Source organism: Adiantum capillus-veneris, chromosome 30, assembly GCF_014529385.1.
Source record: "Adiantum capillus-veneris isolate H3 chromosome 30, ASM1452938v2, whole genome shotgun sequence".
Lineage (NCBI taxonomy): Eukaryota > Viridiplantae > Streptophyta > Polypodiopsida > Polypodiales > Pteridaceae > Adiantum > Adiantum capillus-veneris.
This window is the reverse complement of record NC_140960.1, coordinates 753,687-777,380: the sequence shown is the minus strand read 5'-3', so window position 1 is coordinate 777,380 and position 23,694 is coordinate 753,687. Positions and strand designations below refer to the sequence as shown.

Sequence of the window (23,694 nt, the reverse complement as noted above, 5' to 3'; positions counted from 1 at the left end):
CGTGATTTATGCTGTCAGCTTTTTGGCATTGCTTTTGCACGAGATGCTTTTGAGTTTGAAGGCTATTCATTGTAAACTGCTTTTGGGACCTAGGGCCTTCAAATATGTGCTCAGGGCTCATTCTCTGGCATGCTTCTTGGAGAAGGTGCAGAGACTGGAGTACCGGCTTGTACTGTGTTGATGCAATATAAAGAAATACCGAAAGGGGCGCCAAGGTTCGGGGCCAATACTCTTTGGGGTGGAATTCCGCCACTTCGTGTCGCGTGTCGTCTTTCTCTCTCTCAGTTCAGTTGTTATTGAAGTGCTAAAAGTCTGTTCAATCTGTTCTTTCCTATTGGCACGTGGTGCCCGTCTTGTGACAGTGGCATCAGAGCATCATGCGTGTGCTTTTTGGAAAGCATACCGTTCCCACCAAAGAGCACACAGAGCAAGATCGCACTTCCGAAATTTTAGCCTCGTGCTCCGACCTCGGACTTATTAGCCACTCCCACCCTTACTTCATCGCGCATCGGGCACGCTCCCGTCTTTACCGCTCATGTCTTACAAGGCATAAGCCATAAAGATCACTTACAAGAGAAGGATCCAAGATTTGTTTCGAACTATTGTTTTTCTCAGAGACAGTACCATGTAGATGTTGATAGCTACCAAGCAGCATACTCCAAGTACTTGGCAAGCTTTCAAGAAAAAATTTGCTCGAAGTCATATGGTTTCAGACATCTTTCTTCGGAATGCAACTTCTGGCAGATTGGGGTATTCTGAAATGCTTGCCATGGAAACCCTAGCAGATTTTGTCTTGAAATTTCTCTACATCTCTCAGTAGATGTCTCTTCTCGAGTTGATAACTTTGGAGGTTCGGTGCGATTGCTATCTTGAGACTACCATCGCCGCCAAAGAAACACTGTCTGTCAAAAATTTGATGGACCATGCAGTGCTCGGCTACGACCTTATGGAATGAACCTAACCCTAATTTTTGGTGCAGTTCCAGGATGGAAAGTCAGTTGACTTTTTGAGCTCAGCTAATGTTGAGATTGCTTTTTAAGTTTGAAATCTGTTTGAGAACTTGTTTAGTGATCCTGTTTGAAATTTGTTTGAAATGGATGGTATCTGTTTTGAACTAGTTTTGGTGCCGATTTGGAACGTTTTACTCTGGTTTTAATACTGGGTTCATTGGTTGGTGATTTTACTCCCGGGTGGAGAAGTGAGAAATATTGTTTTGGTATTGTTTGAACCTCCGAACGACGCAAGCCGATGCCTGGGGAGCGTTCTGTTGTATGCTAGAAAACCTCCGAACGACGCAGGCCGATGCCTGGGGAGCGTTTGGTTGTATGCTTGAACCTCCAAGCGACGCAGACTGCGGTCTGTGGAGCGTTTGGTTGTACAATCCTCTGAGCTCATGGCTCGGACCTTTTTAGGTTATTTGCGGGGGGAGTGACGAGGTGGTCGTAGAGTAGCTTCATATCGCAGACTGTTTGTCTCGGGGGAGTGCTCAACGGTGCTGTTTGTTGTGTCTTGTAACATGTATATGTAAGCATTTGTGTTGCATTGTGATGTGCTAACTATTGAATATTCCTAATTGGATCAGATTGCATGGGTATGTAATTTTAGTGCATCAAGACACCCGAGGAAGATCAGCACGGTCTGGGCGTGATGGCTAATTTTACTACGCCGGAATATCAAGAGTTTCGATCTGGACGAAAGGAGAAGCTAACTCCTTGATCAAAAGAGCCGAGAGGAGAAGCTAACTCCTTGATCAATAGAGCCAAAAGGAGAAGCTAAGTTCTTAACAAAAAGAGCAAACTGATTGTCCCTCGGAATGACCCTCGGAAATTTTTGAGCTAACTTGAGTTGTTTTGCAGATACGCTATAATCGCGGATGTTTACTCTCTTTCAAGAAGGGGAGATGTCACAAACTGCTGACGTGTCAAAGCCCTGAAGAAGGGAGCCAACTTGCAGATGTCAGCCGAGGGGCCTAAACCCTAAGAAGGACAAGTAACAGAAAAAGAAGTCCTACCAACTTATGGGGATCCCGTCCGATGGGGCGCCAAGTGATATAAAGGATTAAAATACCTATACACAAAGAACTACCTTGCAACTGATGACGTGGTAGCTGTACGAAAATTCCAAAAATTGCGATGACATGATGACGTGGCACGTTGTACGGATTTTCGCGTTTTACGTTGATTGCTGTACTGAAATTCCGTGATTTACGCTGGCAGCTTTTTGGCATTGCTTTTGCACGAGATGCTTTGAGTTTGAAGGCTATTCACTGTAAACTTATTTTGGAGTATAGGGCCTTTAAATATGTGTCAAGGGCTCATTCTCTGGCATGCTTCCTGGAGAAGGTGAAGAGACTGGAGTATCGGCTTGTACTGTGTTGATGCAATATAAAGAAATACCGAAAGGGGCGCCAAGGTTTGGGGCCAATACTCTCTGGGGTGGAATTTCACCACTCCGTGTTGCGTGTCGTTTCTCTCTCTCTCTCTCTCTCTCTCTCTCTCTCTCTCTCTCTCTCTCTCTCTCTCAGTTCAATTTGTTCTTTCCTATTAGCACGTGGTGCCCGTCTTGTGATAGATTCACGCGAAGAGTACGGCCCACCTAGGCCTACTTAGGCAGAGATTGAAGTGATGGAACGTCGACAATTGGTCGACGACGCGACAAAGATGATGATCAACATTCCGAAGGATCCGAAATTTGCAAAATTTTTGACTTAGACATCCTTCGACGAGGTGCACACCCAGTGGCAGAAGGCCACAGAGCCACCCCTCAAACCGGCATTGAAGAAACCTCCTACTCCGAGGATGTTTACAGAGCAAGAATTGAAAGAGGTGGTTGATACACGGATTAGTCAGCTTTTTGACGTGAACAACAAAGCCAAAAAGCAGGAGAAAAAGAAGAAGAAAGTAGGAACTGACTTCCCTGGTTATTTGGGTGGTTATTTGGGTCGTCAACCTACTTTTGCCTCGGCAAGAAAGCAGAAGAAGTGTGTGCGGTTTGAAGGAGTATCTAGTTCTTCTTCTTCGGATCTTCTTCTTCTTTTGACAGTTCTTCTAGGTCTTCTGACTCGAGCGAAGAAGACAGGAAAGGGAAAAAGCGAAGCAAAAAGCAAAGCTTCGGAAAGGACAAGGAAAAAGCAAAGAAGCCTAAGTTTAGCCCAATTTCTGACAGTTCTACAGAGGACTTGTCTTCAGATAGTTCGGACTCTGACGATCACAGATTTTACGCAAAGAAAAGCATTTCTATAAAGCCAACCAATATGACTTCCTCGAAGATAAAAGTAAGAAAGTTCGAGAATTTAAAGAAGGTAGACAGTCAATTAAGTTTGACACTTTTTTTGGATTCCGAGATGCTTCGAGGGCTTTGGCCTTCATAGAACAGTTTGATATAACTTTCTCTGGAGGGCATTACTCAGAGCACTTTCAAAGGGCTACCTCTTTCTTCAAGGGAAATGCTTGAACATGGTGGTCCACCCTTCAATTGAACAAGAAGCGCCAGTTAAATGGCTTTTTATTTCTTCTTGGCTGACTCGGGAGTACGAACGAGATATACGAACTGCTTGGAATCATCTTCGGATGACCAAGAGAGATTCTTTGGACGCATATTGCGAGAGATTTTGGAGCTCTTTTCTGCCAGCCTCTTCATTTAAGAAGATCTCATTAAAGAACAGATTGAGCGATTTTGCTGCGGACTTCCTACAGAAATCCGAGATCACTGCTTAGAACAAAAGTCAGATTCTATTCAACAATTAATGGGTCATGCGAAACGGGGTTTTGCCATACATTTAGGCAATCTGACTTATCCCACAGATGAGATCATGACGCAGAGAACCGAACAGACTTCTAATAATGAAAGTAGAAAGAAAAAGAGCCCCCAAGAAAAGAAAGATAAGGATTCACGACCCCGGCTTATTTTTCGAGAGAGCGCCAGATACATCAAAGAGGGGAAGTGTTTCGGATGCGGGGAACATGGGCACATCTCCGCGAAATGCCCTAAAAAGGCACAAAAAGAACAAGATCAAGAAAGGCCAGAGAGTTCGAAAGCAGTTGAGGAAAGTGGACGAAAAGGCAAGATGAAAGTAGGACTGGTTCCAGATTGCATGGGTACTGACCCAAGCATGATTGATGAAAGTACAGAACTTCGCCGAGCTTGGGGCAAAGTGAAAGATCAAGAAGCCCTGATTTTCTTTGATGGAGGAGCCAAGGCCGACTTCATTTCACCTGAACTGGCGGCGCGGCTCGAGATTACCCCCGATCGGATGGGACCACAAGCAGAGGCAGTTCTAGTGGCACCCGGCAGGGACGTGGCCATTACACCTATCATTTGCAAACTTCGGTTGCATTGTCAGGGGTATTTGGGGCACGAGGACTTCTACATAATGCCCTTGGAAGGTTGTGGTGTCCTCCTGGGTGTCCCTAGGTACCATAAGAACAACGCCGTGGTCGATTATCAGGCGAAGAAAGTGACTTTGACTACTGAAAAGGACCGAAACATTGTACTCGATGTGAAACTAAAGGGCGAGTCTGTCTCTATTGTATCGGCTTTGGCCGTTTCGAAATTAATGAAATCCAGTCTGTTTGTTTACTCGATCTTTTTGAAACTGAGTACAATAGGCTCCTTATATAGGAGGTGAATAGGTTCATATGAAAAGGTATGACCCTTCACGAAGAGACACATCCTTTAGGCGAATAGACATGTCTTTAGGCGAATAGACACATCCATTCGATGAAGAGCCACAACCATTGGTTGAAGGGGCATGCCTAGTCGTCGAATGAGTGGCTATTGGTGAAGAGGCATGACTTTAGAGCGAAGGGTTGTGACATTTGAGAGGAAGGGTCCTCTTGGGTTAGTCACACTTCGCATCTGCATGTGTAATGAATCAAGAAGAGTGTATAATGTTGTTACGTGACACATCCAACCCTATGTGTCCGTGGACAAGCCAGGGTTGAGTTCAGTCAAGTCACTCTAGAATAGGAAGTGATCTGGCACTTTTGTGAGTCTGTTCGTAGACTGTGTATGCCCAAGCACTTAGTGTAGATGCATATCCTCTGGTTGCACACAACATGATCATAAGCATTCCCATTAGAATCCATCAGAATCCTTCAGGGGAATTTTCCAGTGCATTTAACCTATTTTCTCTATTTTTTGACATTTTTCACTTATTAATTTAAGTGACTTTTGTTGGAAAGTAGGTAGGGCAAATTGAATAAGTTTGTATATAAGCAAACCTAGGCTAGCACTAATGGGCAGAAGAGGCAGCAAGAGCACCTTGCTCAATATGCCACTTCTCAGCAAGATCCCCTTGGTGGCGTTTTCCCTCCAAGCAGAAACCTCACCTTCCCTAGCATTTTTCATCATAGCACCATCGCCGTAGCCTCTCAGCCCTAGCGCTTCCAGAACCCCAAATTGCCCCCTTTGCATTGCGTTTTTCAGCAGAAAAAGTACCAACAGAAATTTAGCCTTTGACAAGCCTAAGAACCAGCATAAATTCAGCCTTGGACAAGCCTCAGAACCAGCAGATTTCAGCCAGCAGAGATCAGCCCACATCAGCATTTTTGGTTCCAGTGATTTTCAGCCATTAGCGTTTTTGGAACATCAGCAGATCGGCAACAGATTTCAGCCAGTAGCGTTTTTGGACAGCAATAAGATTGCATCAGTTTTCAGCCCTTAGATTGGTCTCGTCATCCCCGTCGTCGACATCGACCTAGCCTAGACTTGCATTAGTCACATGCATTCACTTTGTACCAGTTTGTGCAATCAATAGTAGACCACTCTCGCCGACGAGGGTGGGGCCTTCGGAGGAGGGTTTTACAACGTCTCTGGTGTTGTATTATCTTCTCTCTCTATCTCTCAGTCTCATACTATAACCGGCCCGTACAACGTAGAGGGCGATACTACTTCAATTACGTGTTAACTTTACACAGAGCACTGAGAAGGGAAGAGAACACAGTTGCGTCCAGCGACTAGAATGTCACTGCGCACACAAGACTGACACCCTGTAGGCCCCAAAGATTGACGCCCCTTTTGGTATTTCTTTATTCAAATTAAGGTAGACGATCCGACCACTTAGCACAAGCTTTCACAAAGCTGTCGAAACCTGGCGAGGGCTGAAAACGCAGGTTTTCGACCGGATTTCGACAGCATAACGGCACAAAAACCCCTGTAGGTCAAAAACACCTGTCTAGGACGGATTCCCTCGATATCTGGAAGCTTTCTGGTGAGCTGTCACAGAAATTCAGCAGGCTGTAATTCTCTGTTTTTCACTGCCGGGAGCCCAAAAGCCTCTACACGCAGCCCAAGGCTCTCACGAGGCTCCCCCGATGTTCCCTTGCAGTTTAGGTGCGAAACCCTAAACCTGCAGAAAACGACAGCAGGCTGTAATTCCCTGTTTCGGATCGTTTTTAGCGGAACGAACACGCCTACGCATGTCCCAAGGGCTCCCGCACGTAATGGGACAGTTCCCCTGTGAATTGGACGAGTTTTCACGCGAGAAAACTCTCCAAACTCGCAATCTTTCGTGATGGAATTGTGCGTACCTGTGGGGGATTAGCAATTAGCTAATCCGGTTCCTGTTCAGAAGGCTCTTGCCTTGGCAAACGCGCATAAACCCCCAGAACTGTACATAGGTCAAATGAGAAGCCCACTAGTGGGGCATAACATACTGTACGTAGGGGAGAAAGAGAGCAGTATGTAGCGTGCGGGGCATCACTCCCGTCACCATACTGTGCATAGAGGGCAAGGTAAGCATTCCATAGCTTCTGTGCCTGCTACAATCCACCTCAGGCTGAAAATGGCGCCCCCTTTGTTGATATGCAGCTCGTTTTTGCCTCGCAGAGTGGCAGAATCGCTCACAGGCTGACACGTCGCTCAGTTTCCGAGTTTGGGCTTTCCCTGCTAAAAATATCTCAACTGGTGCGTCGGTTGACTTGGCAGCAGAGCAATAAAATGTTCCCCTTGTCATTCCAGAGCTAATGACGCGAACACATTTTCCGGTCAAAAATAGCAGTTCCCTAAATTTTAGGAGATGCTTCCATGGTGTCCCTATCGGTCTCCTGACCATCATTGAAGACTACCATTTGACCAACATCTACAATGTGGGTTAATTTACTGGCCCCTTTCAACTTATAAAGTTGTAGTGACTTGACGAGTGGCCCAAATTCCAGTTTGGCGCACACGAGCTTCCATACTCATTAGAATTCAGTGCTAACTGGCCCGGGCAGTCCCTGTCTGACCGACCTAGATCCCCGATGTGAGAAACCCATTTGGCTGCAGCCGTTTCACACTGGCCATGCAATGTCCACTTGCACCTTTTCAAGGGTTTTGGGACAAACAAGTAAAAATAAAATAAATATATCTAATACTTATTTACGGAAGGCAACAAGAAAAATACACCTTCTGGTGACACATCCCACCCTTGAAATACTGCAAGCGACCTCGCTTGCATGCCAATAATACATGCAGATATCTCTTGATATCACATATATTCTATGATGGGAATCCGAGATATACATGCTTCCGGAAATGTAGCGTTGGACGATTAAACAATCCCACCAACCTGGCTACGACACATATATCAAGCATAGAAGTCTTCTAGTGTACTCTTGAGCACAAACTTCTCTAGCTAAATTCTGTATGGAAAGAGTAGATACAATTGCTAAACTACTCTCTTGAGCATCATGAACCATGCTCTTGCCTTGCTCCAAAAAGGCTGCATCAAGTCACTGTGGGTTCCATTTGAAAGGCTTCAAGATACAATTGCAATAGCTGAGGTGAATCAAGCAATTCAGACTCTTCCATCCATTTGGCATCTAATGATGGATAGTTCTTGAACTTCACCAAATAGCGTCTTGCAACCTTTCCTCTAACCTTTCTTTCTTTATGTGCGAATATCTGTTCAGGAACAAGGATTTCATCCAATTCTTCCACTTCAGGTTGTTCCTCATCAAGCATATTCTCTGGCACATCACCAACAAAGGGCCTTAGAAGACTGACATGAAAAGCATTATGTATTTTCTAGCCTTCTGGTAGCTTTAACCTGTAAGCTACATCGCTGATCTTTTCTGAAATCTGAAAAGGACCATAATATCGCATACTGAGCTTAGGAAACAAGTGTTCCTTGCCTTTCCTTTTCCTTAACCTGGCCTTTTCAAAGCGCAAAAGTACCCAATCACCAAGTGAAAATACAAGTTCACGACGGTGATGATCAGCAGCTTTCTTTTGCTTAGCCTGAGTCTTCTCAAGAGCAATCTTTATCTTCCTGTATGTTTCATCCATATCTTGCACATACTTGTCTGCCTCAAATCTCTTGTCCTTAGTGTGCAAAATGGGTGGGACTTTCTTTCCTCCTTCCACTATCTCAAATGGTGCCTTACCTGTTGATGTATGCACAGTGTTATTGTAAGCATATTCAACCAATGGGAGATGGTGTTCCCAAGTTGCCTTGTGCTCTGAGACATAACATTTGAGTAGGTCCAAGACAGTAGAATTTGCCTCTTCTGACTGTCCATCAGTTTGCGGATGAAACGAAGAAGAGAACTTGAGCGTAGTGCCCATGTTCTCAAACAATGCCTTCCAGAAAAGACTCGTCATACGTGGATCCCTGTCACTGACAATTGACTGAGGCATCCCATGATATTTAAAGATATTGCTCATGAATATCTTGACCATGTGTTCTGGCTTTATCTTCTTCCTAACAGGAATGAAATGGGCCTGCTTACTGAACCTACAAATGATAGTCCAAATCCCATCATTTCCTGTTTGCGTCCTTGGAAGATCAAAGATAAAGTCCATTGCTATACTTTCCCATGGCCTATCAGGGATCGGCAATGGCTGCAACAATCCCGGTTGCTTTTGTCTGTCAAATTTGACTTTTTGGCATACGAAGCATGATCTTACAAATGTGTCAACATCTTGATGCAAAGCTGGCCAATAGAAGAATGCCTCAACCCCTTTCACTGTCGCATCAATTCCACGATGCCCAACATAAGGTGGAGCGTGACTTTCCATCAAAATCTTTGGCCGTAACTGTTTAGTAACGCATAACTTTCCATGCATCATGAGAAAGTCATTCTTAAGCATATAGTGCTCATGATGTTGCCCATCAACAAGCTAGTCATAGATCCTTTCAAAATCTGAATCTTCAGCATATTGTGTCTTCATTTCGTCTAGTTCACAATGGTACGGAATTGACACTGCTGAAATTTGGGGCTTTCATGACAACGCATCAGCCACCACGTTCTTTTTCCCTTGCACATGCACAATCTGAAAATGGAACATTGACAAGATGTTTGCCCATCGCATGTGCTTCTCAGACAACTTCGTCTGTGTAAGAAAATATCGCAAGATTTGATGATCCGTTTGGACAACAAAATCAGCCCCTAGCAAATAGTGTTTCCAACTAGTGAGAGCATGAATTACTGCCAACAATTCTTTCTCATAGACTTGCAAGTTCCTTTCAGTCTTCAAAAGAATTCTGCTCTCATATGCGACTACTCGGCCATTCTGCATCAGAACTGCACCAAGACTATGGCCACACGCATCACATTGAACCACAAAAGGTTTAGAAAGATCTGGCAAAATAATTACCGGACCTGAAGTCAGCTTCTCTTTCAAGTGTTTGTAACGCTAAAATTTCCTTGGCTGTGAAAGTAACTCCTTTTCCTTGCAATGCATGGAGTGGAGAAGCAATCTCAGCAAAATTTCGGATGAACCTCCTGTAATAGGAACATAAGCCTAGAAAGCTTCGAATGTCATGTACGGACTTCAAGTCTGGCCATGACCTAATTGCTTCCACTTTAGCGGGATCCATGCGTACCCCATCCTTTGAAACAATGTGCCCAAGGAAGTGAATTCCTTGCAAAAAGAACTCACTTTTCTTCGCATTGATGAGTAGCCTATTCTTACGTAGCTCATTGAAAACTGCGGTCAAGTGATCCCTATGCTCCTCTTCAGACTTTGAGTAGACAATCATGTCATCAAAGAAGGTACCCACGAAGTTTCTATGTGGTCTAAAAATTCTGTCCATCATTCTATTAAATGTGGCAGGAGCATTTGTGAGACCAAATGGCATGACAAGAAACTCATAGAGACCAAATGTTGTCCTGAACGCAGTCTTATGGACATCTTCTGGTCTAATGCGTATCTGATGATACCCGCTCTTTAGGTCTATTCTTGTAAACAATGACGCTCCCTCAAGCCGATCAAGAATGTCATCTATCCTCGGTATGGGGAACCTGTTCTTGATAGTATTCTTATTCAAGGCGCGATAGTCAATGCACATGCGCCATGAACCATCCTTCTTCTGCACTAAGAGTACAGGCGAACAAAAAGGGGATGAACTGGGCTGAATCAGCCCCTTCTCTAAAAGCTCGTTGACCTGACCCATAATCTCTTTCTGCTTGGCTGCACTAACCTTGTATGGTGGTCTATTCGGTGGACTAGAACCTGGCACAAGATCTATAGTATCAAGATCTATAGTATGATCCTCAGGTCTCTCAGGAGGTAACTCCCCTGGCAAAGAGTCCGAAAAACAATCACTGAAACCACTCAAAAAAGTTGACCTGTCTTTATCTAAGGTAGACAAATTAGATACAACTTGAGGTACTTCTTTTGCAAAGATCAAGTACGCAGAAAGATGATTCTTTATTACAGATGAAATAGCAGAAGCAGAAACAACTGGAACAGACTTGCCTTTAAGCTTTACATCAAGGACATGAGTCTTTCCTCTATGTACAAGGGTAATCTTTTTGTTGTAAGTATCCACCATAGCATGCAACCTGTAACACCATGGGATACCCAATAACACATCACAGCCCTCAAGTGGCATAATATGAAATTCTTCCGCATCCACATAGCTCTGAATGTGCAGACGAAGCTTTCCCAGAATGGGAGTAACAGGCTCTGAATGTCCTGGGCATGCCAAACCTGCTTCGCGTGTCATACCCATCTCCTCTGCACGAATGCCCAACTTTGATGCCAATTCTGGTGATATGAAATTTGCACGGGCTCTTGGATCAAAGAAAACCAGCACTGTCTGGTCTCTAACTTTGTCCCAAGCTCTGCACAGCTCTGTGGCATCTGTGTTTGGCTGATCTCCAACCAAATCTAGAACAAGTCCTGCACTCGGCTTTGGCTTCTTCCCTTTATGGTCTGACTTGTCATCCTTATCCAGTGACTTCTTCTGTGGGCACTCATTTGCAAAGTGTCCTTCCTGTTCACAAATGTAGCATTTCTTGGCCTCCCTAAGAGCTTTCCTTTCTTGAAAAGTTTTGCCAAAAAAATGCCTTTTTTGTCCTTGTCCTCGTTCCGAAGAAGATTTAGACTACTTCTTGGACGTATCAGCTTCTTCAGTGGAGGGCTTCTTTGCAGGAGACTCAGAAGGCTTTGCTGCAACATTGCCCTTGGCTGAAAACTGTTTGCCTTGGGCCCCTTTGTTGTGGCTATTAAATCCATCGGAATCTCCCTTCGACAGATTGTTGGCCACTCTTGCATTCTCTATCAATTGAAACATATTCATGACAGTAGTCTTTGTGCAGTGGTCCCTGATTTTCTTGGGCAATCCGCAACATTACTTCTCAATTTTTCTGACAAAGGCACAAACCTGTAAGAGGTGACTGGCAACAGTGCGGCCCAAAACCGTTTATTGTACTCTTCCAGATCTGCACACTGTTTAGCATTCAACTCATGCCATTCCGTCATTACATCCACTTCAAAAGTGTTTGTCAACCATGCAGGCGCAAAAAGTTGTTTGAATTGGACCCACGTTGTTGGGGCTTGACCCTGGTTCAACAATGCAGTCCACCATTGGAGCGCATTCCCTTTCAAGAAAGTGGCAGCCTTGCGTATCTTTGAAGATTCCGTGAAGTTGCCTCCAGCATAAGCTGCATCGAACTGCTGTATAAAGGTCAAAGCCTTTAATTGGTCCTCAGTTCCTCTGAAAGTTTCAAACTTCACTCCCTGCCCACCTTCCTTGTAATCCTTAGGCTGACTCAAAGGAGCCACATTATCATAAATAGGTGCCTGTAGCAGTGGTGCTCCATGAGTGTTCATTCCAGCACTCGCATCAACTGTTTTCCCTGTCATATCTGCATTTTGTACGTATGGATGCGAAAAACCAGCCATACCAAATTGTGTTCCAGGCACTCGAAACTGGCCATAGGCACCCTGAAAACCAGGTTGGACACCCATGTTCGCGTACATAGGGTTACCCATGCCTGTTTGCATTGTCCCGAACACATTCCCTGGCATATAACCTGTGGAAGGTCCAGCCATAGCTTGAAACACTGAACCACCTCCAAAATAACCAGGATAAGTATTAGGTAATGGAAGGGTCTGACGCATAGCCTGTTCATTGCTCCCTTGACCATTCACAAATGGTTCCTGTCCAGCTAAAGCAAGTTGCTTTGGATCGTTGGACACCGCTAGTTGCTCAACCACATGGGCTTTCCCTCGAGCATCATGAGTCCTCTGCGCATTGGAAATCTCCTTTTCCTGCAACGGCTCAGTCATGCCCTGTGTAGGAGGCTGAAAACCCTGTGTTGGAGCCTGTAAGAATTCCTGCATCCTTGGGTTGTTAGCCAACTGCTGAAACATGTCCATGCAACAACGCAGTTGAGTTCTAAACAACCTGTCCTCTTCTTGAAGAGTTGAAGGAATTTTCTCTGTGCCATGTGAGGAAGATCCCTCTTCAGGTACTTGGTCTCTCTTCTCTGCCATATCGACAAGCTCTGTGTTGCTTTCACCCACAACAATCCATGCTGCACTTTTTGAAGAAAAAGTGACTATCCCGTCGATGGAACCATATAACCGGCCCGTACAACGTAGAGGGCGGTACTATTTCAATTACCTGTTAACTTTACACAGAGCACTGAGAAGGGACGAGAACACAGTCGCGTCCAGCGACTAGAATGTCACTGCGCACACGAGACCGACACCCTGTAGGCCCCAAAGACTGGCGCCCCTTTCGGTATTTCTTTATTCAAATTAAGGTAGACGATCCGACCACTTAGCACAAGCTTTCACAAAGCTGTCCAAACCTGGCGAGGGCTGAAAACGCAGGTTTTCGACCGGATTTCGACAGCATAACGGCGCAAAAACCCCTGTAGGTCAAAAACACCTGTCTAGGACGGATTCCCTCGATATCTGGAAGCTTTCTGGTGAGCTGTCACAGAAATTCAGCGGGCTGTAATTCTCTGTTTTTCACTGCCGGGAGCCCAAAAGCCTCTACACGCATCCCAAGGCTCTCATGAGGCTCCCCCGATGTTCCCTTGCAGTTTAGGTGCGAAACCCTAAACCTGCAGAAAAACACAGCAGGCTGTAATTCCCTGTTTCGGATCGTTTTTAGCGGAGCGAACACGCCTACGCGTGTCCCAAGGGCTCCCGCACGCAATGGGACAGTTCCCCTGTGAATTGGACGAGTTTTCACGCGAGAAAACTCTCCAAACTCGCAATCTTTCGTGATGGAACTGTGCGTACCTGTGGGGGATTAGCAATTAGCTAATCCGGTTCCTGTTCAGAAGGCTCTTGCCTTGGCAAACGCGCATAAACCCCCATAACTGTACATGGGTCAAATGAGAAGCCCACTAGTGGGGCATAACATACTGTACGTAGGGGAGAAAGAGAGCAGTATGTAGCGTGCGGGGCATCACTCCCGTCACCATACTGTGCATAGAGGGCAAGGTAAGCATTCCATAGCTTCTGTACCTGCTACAATCCACCTCAGGCTGAAAATGGCACCCCCTTTGTTGATATGCAGCTCGTTTTTGCCTCGCAGAGTGGCAGAATCGCTCACAGGCTGACACGTTGCCCAGTTTCCGAGTTTGGGCTTTCCCTGCTAAAAATATCTCAACTGGTGCGTCGGTTGACTTGGCAGCAGAGCAATAAAATGTTCCCCTTGTCATTCCAGAGCTAATGACGCGAACACATTTTCCGGTCAAAAATAGCAGTTCCCTAAATTTTAGGAGATGCTTCCATGGTGTCCCTATCGGTCTCCTGACCATCATTGAAGACTACCATTTGACCAACATCTACAATGTGGGTTAATTTACTGGCCCCTTTCAACTTATAAAGTTGCAGTGACTTGACGAGTGGCCCAAATTCCAGTTTGGCGCACACGAGCTTTTATACTCATTAGAATTCAGTGCTAACTGGCCCGGACAGCCCTGTCTGACCGACCTAGATCCCTGATGTGAGAAACCCATTTGGCTGCAGCCGTTTCACACTGGCCATGCAATGTCCACTTGCACCTTTTCAAGGGTTTTGGGACAAACAAGTAAAAATAAAATAAATATATCTAATACTTATTTACGGAAGGCAACAGGAAAAATACACCTCCTGGTGACACATACACTTGCACGCACAATGTCCATTCACTTTGTTTGTGATCATTGCACTCTCTCATTAAGAACGGAAGGCTCTACCTTCCATAAGAACAAAAGGAACCTTGAGCACAGTTCGGAGCACTCATCTTGAGCAAAGTTCAAACATTCATTCCGTTGCACCTTACATTGGTGTCAGAGCTTTGGCAGTGTTCTGTATCACTCAAGGAAAGAACCACAAGAATCACAATAATTTTTTTTGCTTGTTGCGATCGCACGAACCCAACTTCGCTTGGGCGTGTCGATTTCTAATCATGTTTTGAAGAGTGACAGGAATCCCAGGAAAGAAGGGCTTGCCGAGTCTCCCCTTGTATCTCTTTTCACTCATTGAAAGCGGACCGTGCACTTAGCGGTTGGCGAATCGACGTGAGGTGGGAAAAAGTAACCTTGGTGTAAGTGCAAGGCTGCCAAGGGGTGCACCCGTGGAAAAGAGCAGAGCTCGGGTGAAGAGAAGATCCTTCTCTAACACAGATTGCAAGTAAAAGAAGACCCTCAATAACCCAGGAACCCAAGACCCGCAAGAACCCAAGTTTCTCGTGAACTTGAGAACCATGGTAATCACCCGAAGCGGAATGGATACTTCGCATACAAGTGGTGAGCATGGGAGTGGCGAAGAAGAGTTTTCCCCACCAAGAGGTTTTTCCGATTCTCCCCCTTCCCCATCTACGCCACGAGTTGTACCAAATCCTATGGAGGCGATGGTCAAGTCGATGTTGGAGATGATGGCACAACAACAAGAGACGAATCGCGTTGCGATGGCACAACTAGAAAGAAAAGCAGAACGACAGGAAGCCTTGGAGCGTGAACGCCAACTCAGACAAAACACCTTTGAGCGTGAGCGTGATCAAGCGCGCTTTGCGGCCGAAGAATGATAGGCCGAGCGTGTGATACAGAGTGAACAACGCATGCAAGAGTTGGTACGACATGTTTTCGCTTCGAAGTCCGAGCCAGCCAAAGATGTTGGTAGTTCCTCAAGTGGTGTAAGCCGCGATTCGGACTCCAACAACCCAGTCACAAAGAAGTTGACTTTTAGTAAGTATGATGGTAAGATGGATGCTACGGTTATTAATTCTTGGTTGCATCAATTTATTGTTTATTTTGCGACAACTAAGAAGACAGGAAATAGCAAGGTTTTGACGGCAGCCATGTACCTTGCCGGTGATGCCATCAATTGGTACCACGCATGGCAAGAGGAACAGTTAGCCGCGCACCTAGAGGAAGCCGACGAATTCACGCCCCTTTCCTTCAATTGGACTGATTTCCAAGACAAGCTCAAGACGCGGTTTATGTCACCTCAGTACCTCGCATGATTGAAGGACGATTGGCATGCTCTCAAGCAAAATGGTATGCCAGTTATGTCTTTTTCTAATCGTGTTTTGCAGCTAGGTACCCAATTACGCAAGTCGGGTGATGAGCACAAAGAGGCATTCCTTTTTGGGTTAGATGAGTATATCAAGTACGATGTCGAGGTGCTCGATCCAATCGATCTCAACAAGGCGGTAGCGATTGCTCTCGCACAAAAGATGAAGCACACCAAGGGAAAGCCTAAGGAGAACAAGACTTCCACAAGCACTTCTCAGAACCCTCAGAACGGTAAGAATGGTAAGAATGGTAACTCTTCTAACCAATCTTCCAATAGTCTCTCAGAAAAGAACTCTCACAATGAACCTAAGGGTAAGGCTAACACAATTGCTAAACCTAAGCTTACTCCAGATGAAAAGGTAGCACAAGGAATTTTAGGAGGATACATCACGTCGGAAGAGCAAAGCACTTATTCTAAGGAAAGTCGTTGTTTTCATTGTCACATTAAGGGTCACATAAAAAGAACATGTCCTAAGCTTGACTCTAATGAATCTAAAGAATCCACTGAACCCACTTCCGCTGTCAATGCAATCAATGACAACACGATTGTGCCCCAAGTTTCTCTTGACCCTTCCATTGATGAGTCTCTCATTAAATGTTATGGTCATATGACGGGGCAACGTTTTGTCATATTGTTTGACCCAGGCAGTATGCATGATGTGATCAGTCCCTCTCTTGTTGAGAAAGCCCGCCTAGAGGTTAGTCAGAAATCTCTTCTCGAGGTCTCTAACTTTGCTCCCCGTATGGACTCTCTCGTCACAAAAGAGTGCTTTGATGTGTTGTTTACAGTTCAACAAGCTGCTTTTTGAAGAAAATTTTTAGTCTCTCCTCTCTCAGGATGTGATATGATTTTGGACATTCGATGGTTTCGTAAGCATAACCCTCTCATTGATTGGGCGGAAAATACGTTCACTTTCAATGCCAAAAGTGACTCTTCCATTGTCATTCATGGAGAGCAAGTTGTTCATTCTCCCTCTCTCATTGCTAATGTGCAGGCGAAGATTGAACGGATTCAGGAGAAGGAGACTCTCTCAGTCTCTTCTTCTCCAAAGCATGACACACAAGATTTGCATGATGATACGCATGATGATTTGAATGATAATGATGAGCATGGTGATTTGGATGACACTGACAAGCATGATGATTTGCATGAAGATGATGTGATTGTTCACAAGGATGATGTGTTAGTGGATACTTTTTCTAGTGAAGCTAACCTCATTGCAGATTCGATCAAACACGAAGAACCGATCTTGGCTCTCGAGGCTCGGTCCAAAGAACCCTCACAGGAAGTATTATGTGTTCGCATGTTTAGTCAGTAAGCATTGTTTGAGTGTTTTATTCGTGATCGTTTCTTGTATTTTAGTCAGCGTCTTTATGTGATCCCTTTTCCTAGGCATGACATATTGTACGTTGAACACATTTCACTCATGAATGGGCACGGATGTATGCGGATTGTTCACGAAAAGATGAAATGTTTGCATTCACGGAAATCACCTACTATGTCTCTTTCTTGGCACGACACAGTTGTAGAACGAGCACAAGAAAGTATGAGCACCAAGCATGGGCATTTCCGTTGTGAATTGCTACGGTTGATTGATTTAGATGAGAAAGACACTAATCGATCTCATTGTTTTCGTGTGTGTGGTGAATGGTTTGGCACTCCGTCTATTTGTTCATCTACATTGCATTCACAGTCTATTAGGACGACCATATTTTTTCCAGTCACTTTACATGGAATAGGTATGTTCATGGTTTTGTGTTGGAAATGGTTTCAGGAATTTTCAGCCATTGAGATTCTTGAAGAAGAAAGAAGCATGACTCTCGACGAAGTTGAAGCATCGAAGGTGCCACAGAAGACTTTGTGTCGCTTTCGGTGCAGCCCAAAGAAGCAAGCGTTGTAGACCTTTATGAAGTTCAAGTATCGCACGACCCACGCATTAGAGTGGGCTGGCGAAGAGTCCTTCCAGGATTCCGGATGTTATTGGCGATATCCCTCGACGCCATACAGTTCAATACCAGTACCTCACTTTGAAAAGGAGGGGATGTCACGTGACACATCCAACCCTATGTGTCCGTGGACAAGCTACAACATGACCAGGGTTTAGTTTAGTCAAGTCAGTCTAGAATAGGAAGTGATCTGACACTTTTGTGAGTGTGTTCGCAGACCGTGCATGCCGAGGCACTTAGTGTAGATGCATATCCTCTGGTTGCACATAGCATGATCATGAGCATTCCCATCAGAATCCTTCATGGGAATTTTCCAATGCATTTAACCTATTTCCCTATTTTTGACATTTTTCACTTATTAATTTAAGTGACTTTTTGGAAAGTAGGTAGGGCAAATTGAGTAAGTTTGTAGATAAGCAAACCTAGGCTAGCAATAATGGGCAGAAGAGGCAGCAGGAGCTCCTTGCCCAACAGGCAACTTCTCAGCAAGATCCCCTTGGTGGCGTTTTCCCTCCAAGCAGAAACCTCACCTTCCCTAGCGTTTTTCATCATAGCGCCTTCGCCATAGCCTCTCAGCCCTAGCGTTTCCAGAACCCCAAATCGCCCCCTTTGCATGGTGTTTTTCAGTAGATAAAGTACCAGCAGAAATTCAGCCTTTGACAAGCCTAAGAACCAACAGAAATTCAGCCTTGGACAAGCCTCAGAACTGGCAGATTGCAACCAGCAGAGATCAGCCCACATCAGCGTTTTTGGTTCCAGTGATTTTCAGCCATTAGCGTTTTTGGGACAGCAGCAGATTGGCACCAGATTTCAGCGAGTCGCGTTTTTGGACAACAGTAAGATTGCATCAGTTTTCAGCCCTTAGATCGGTCTTGTCATCCCCGTTATCGACATTGACCTAGCCTAGACTTGCATTAGTCACATGCATCCACTTTTGTACTAGTTTGTGCAATCAATAGTAGACCACTCTCGCCAACGAGAGTGGGGCCTTTGGAGGAGGGTTTTACAATGTCTCTGGTGTCGTATTATCTTCTCTCTCTATCTCTCAGTCTCATACACTTGCACGCACAGTGTCCATTCAATTTGTTTGTGATCATTGCACTCTCTCATTAAGAACGGAAGGCTCTCCCTTCCATAAGAACAAAAGGAACCTTGAGCACAGTTCGGAGCATTCATCTCGAGCAAAGTTCAAACATTCATTCCGCTGCACCTTACAAATGTAATACAAAGACAAAGAATGCGTCACAATCGTGACATTCCCTCCCATTTAAAATAAAACCCAGGGTGATAGTAGAAACTCCGAGAGAAGGATGTGTATTGTTGTTGTGCTTCTGTATCCAAAGCTCTTTTCGTTAAGTCCCATATCATGGCACTGTTATTGACTATAAAAATTGAAAACTGATCATATGTGCAACTTGCTCCTTGTGGGGAAAATTCTTCTTCGTCTCTCCCATGCTCATCACCTCCAAGCGAAGTATCCATTCCGCTTCGAGTGATGACCATCCACTGAAGTCGTGGGTTCTTGTGGTCTTGGGTTCTTAAGTTCACGAAGAACTTGGGTTCTTGGGTTCTTGGTTCTTGGGGGTCTTGAGGTTCTTGAGGTTCTTGCGGGTCTTGAGGTTCTTCTTTTGCTTGCAATCTGTGCTAGAGAAAGATCTTTTACGCGAGTTCTGCTCTTTTCCACGGGCGCACCCCTTGGCGGCCTTGCGCTCACACCAAGGTTGCTTTTTCCCACCTCACGTCGATTGGCCGGTCGCTATGTGCACGGTCCGCTCTCAATGAGTGAAAAGAGGCACAAGGGGAGGCTGGACAAGCCCTTTTTTCTTGGGTTTCCTGTCACTCTTCAAAAACACGATTAGAAATCGACACGCCCAAGTGAACTTAGGTTCGTGCGACCTCAACAAGCAAAAAAAAATTTCTGTGGTTCTTGTGGTTCTTTCCTTGAGTGATACAGAACACTGCCGAAGCTCTGATACCAATGTAAGGTGCTGCGGAATGAATGTTGAACTTTGCTCAAGATGAGTGCTCCGAACTGTGCTCAAGGGTTCCTTTTACTTACGGAAGGGAGAGCCTTCCATTCCTTTAGTGAGAGAGTGCAATGGACACAAACGAAGTGAATGGACATTGTGAATGGAAGTGCATGAGACTGAGAGATAGAGAGAGAAGAGAATACGACACCAGAGATGTTGTCAAACCCTCCTCCGAAGGCCCCACTCTCTATGGCGAGAGTGGTCTACTTAATGATTGCACAAATCTCTACAATGCTTGGACTTGCCGCGGATGTCGACGACGATGAGGACGACAACGAGACGGGCTGAAATCTGAAAACGCTGAGGGCTGAAATCTGCAAATCTTCTATCTGCTGAATTCTGACTCTATGTCGATGACGACGGCGATGACGACGATGCAACGACGACGATGCAATGACGACGCGCTGAAAACGCAGATGTTGAAATCTGCGATTTCCGGGCTGAAACTGCAAACTTTGATGGATCCACCGTGCGGCGAGGAACTGCTGCGGGAAGGTGGGATCTGCGAGGTTTGGAACTTCTTCTGTGGGGTCTAAAGGCTGAAAACTGAAAACGCTGGTCCTATGGTTGATTCTGTCGTGACGATCTGCAAAAACGCTGATGTTGTTCTGTAAACCAAAAACGCTAGGGTGAAAACTAACCTTGCGGGGCAATCTGTTGTGTTGCTGTGGGAATCTGCTAACGCTAGGGCTGATGTGCTGTCTACTGTCGCCGGGAATTTGCAAGTGCAAAAACACTGGCTGATTTGGTGCAAAAACGCTAGGCCTTCTGTTGAGAGAAAACACCAGAGTTGTCGCGGGGGTTGGTCTTGCTGAGAAGTTGCCGTCGAGCAAGGTGCTCCTGCTGCCTCTTCTGCCAAAAAGTGCTATTGCTAGGTTTGCTTACATACAAACTTAGCAAAATTGCCCTACCTACTTTCCAACAAAAGTCACTTAAAAGTAATAAGTGAAAAATGTCAAAAATAGGGATAATGCACTGTAAAAATGCTACTGATGGGATCTGACTCGAATCTGATGGTCATGCTGTGTGCAACCAGAGGATATCCATCTAATCTAAGTGTTTGGACATGCACGGTCTGCGAACAGACTCACAAAAGTGCCAGATCACTTCCTATTCTAGACTGACTTGACTGAACTGAACTTTGTTAATGCTGTAGCTTGTCCACGGACACATAGGGTTGGATGTGTCACGTGACATTAAATGTAGGGCATGGCTCGCGAGGGGGAACTTGTCCAGCATCGCGACATTCACGACCGAGTACTTGACTACGGTCGGATGTATGTGCCACTAAGTAAGCCCATCTTGGAAGCTTCATGTTGTTGCTTTTGTTATTGATGATTCCAATAAGGAGGTTGCTTAAAACTGAAACATTTCCAAGTATATTCATTCTTAGACTTTTGCTGCACGCAAGAAGATACTTTGTGTTTAGTTGTCTTTTAGAAACCATGCTTTGGGTGAGGCTTTGGTTTGAGTGGTTCTTCCTGGTCAACCACTAAAGCTTCAAAAGAAGATGGCAGAGAAGCAACATGAATAGTCTGAGAAGTAGTACGGTCACTCTGGAGAGAGGTTTGCATCTGCATCTGATCCAAGCGAGTGTGAATTGATGCGAGGCTTGTGGAAAGTGCGGCCAATCTGCTCTTTGAGAACTGCTATCGGGTCCTCGGGTAAATTATTGTTGTCGCCATCTTGTGATTCAGTGATGCTGATTCCTTATAGAAAGTAATTGATAACTTGGAATAAGCTCACGTCGAGGCTCGAGAACTAGAACCTATGCGGGAGTAGGTGCTGCTACAGGAACAGGTTCTGGAATGAGTACTCCGGGAACAAGAACAGTATATGCAACGTGTTCCGGCTCTGGGGTTTCGGGAATCACAATTACTTTGGGTTCGGGAGTGTAGGGTATAATGATCACTTTGCGTTCCGGAAAGACTTCTTCGGGAATCTCGTCTATGTACGAGAGAAATAGGACGGGTATGTCGAATTCTCCGTCGGCCATGTGGCTCGCATGTAGAAAAGCCCCAGAAATCCAGCACTGAGAGGGCTAGTAGCGTAGAATTTCTGATATCGCTGGTGTGTAGACATTGTTGCATAAGTTGAAGGGGTGTGTTCACATGGCATTTTTAAAAATTTGGGGTTGGGTGGCCACTTGGCATCAACATTAAGGTCAATCGACTAATGTTAATACTCTACGCTGCTGTGAAAGGTTTTCTGTGAAGAGGCAGCCAGCGTTTCCGCATGCGTCAAGAGGTGTCCAGCGAAGGGTATCCAACCAACGATGTATCATCCAAGGGTGTCTTCTGCTAGTGCGAGGAGACACCTGCCTGCCGGGAGTGTGCCCGTTGACATGAAAGGGTGCGAGCACACGGGTGCTAAGGGTTGTAACCCGACGAAGGGGTCCGAGCTTTTCCGGTACGCCGCACACACACACATGGCTCTTCTTTCTTTTATTTTATTGAACCGAAGTAATAAAAATCAAGTTACCTCATGCTCGTATATGTGTGTACCATCTTTTTCTTAGATCGAAGGGTTGTGACCATTCGAGAACAGGGGTCTTCCTGGGTTAGTCACACTTTGTATCTGCATCTGTAATGAATCAAGAATAGTGTATAATGTAATACAAAGACAAAGAATACGTCACAATTGTGACAATACATGCTTCTTGGATCTGCCAATTGCTTCGAATGTGGATTTCTGACCTAGGTAGCCGGGGTATTCCGCTTCGCAACTTTTCTTTCAAGAGCCGTTCAAAGACTTCATAACTTGGTTGACCTTTTGCTCCACGGCATTGTCAAACGCATCCTGCGAGTACAATCATTGCTTGTCTGCACTCGGCTTAGATTTCTGCTTCATGGCCGACTTGAGAGGTGAGTGAATGGCCGGTTGTTGCCATCTCGAATGAATTTCTTCAAGTGAATTATTCTTCAGAAATTTGGCATAATGCGGGTCTTTGGCATATTTCAGCATTTGATTGGCATAGATGTCAACTTGAAGTTGCCATTGTGCCTCCGTCTTGTCGATGTCGTTCGGCGAAAAGGGCCGTAATCTTCCCCCGAAGTTTCGGAAGAAAGTACAAGGTCTGAGGGTCCTCTCTCTGGCGATGCCCCCAAGCAAAACTGCCCAAGAGATGAGGCCCTGCCACCCTTATAAAGGCCCTTGACATAGTCAAGAGCAATTACATGAAAAGCGTGAGTCCCAAAAGCATCTGATGCCCAAAAGCAAGTGCCCTCTGGGCTTTCCGTAAAACGCAGAGCGTCCGTACCTATATTATAATGGGCCACTTGGCTGAATTTTGTAAGTTAGTTGAAACTTTTTCTGCTTCTTTTTGAGAGGTCTAGGCCCCTTCTGTCCGGCCTCTGTCCTTTAGGCCATGCCATGTCATCGCTTTGTGACAATTGCACTGATTTCAAGTGCTAAAGTGTTGCCAAGTGTGTAGATTGCAGTTATCTCTGTGTTTCCGTCCGATCACTTGCTGGAAATGAATACAACTAGAGAGTTGAATGCATCATAAGATTAAAGCCATATCTTGTGATAAGAGCAACTTCCTTGCTTGAAGAATCACCTGCTGCATCTCTTGCATCTAGTGGATGTGATTCTTCAAGGATTTCAACTCTTGTGGATCCAAAGTCCGCAATTATATTTCCAGGTAAGCCCTCTTCATTGACGTCATCATTTTGTAAACTTTCTCTTGGTTCAAGATCTCGCGAGCATTGGTCATACTCCAAATGTCCAGGTGCTTGTTGAGTAGAATTGAGGAAGATAAAAGATTGTATCCTTGAATTAAGCGGATCCCAAAGCGTTGATACTTTGCATGCTTCTCCAACTCCTTGGAAGAAAGAGACCAGTCTGTAGGAGCCTTTGGCTGCTCAACCTCACCGTGCACGATCAAGATAAGGTTGTAGCCTGTAGGTCTCCAATATTGCCTCCATAAGCACCTTCCAATTTCGGTAGTTGGTGACATCCAGCTTTTGAGCGTGAAATGCTGGCAA

General features: G+C 45.2%; 1 protein-coding gene across 4 annotated transcripts in view; it reads left to right on the top strand.

Annotated features, from left to right (window-relative positions):
- The window catches only part of DRL1 (KTI12-like, chromatin associated protein), a 63,356-nt gene that overhangs the window by 37,103 nt on the left and 2,559 nt on the right, over positions 1-23,694 (top strand). The window lies entirely within an intron of this gene.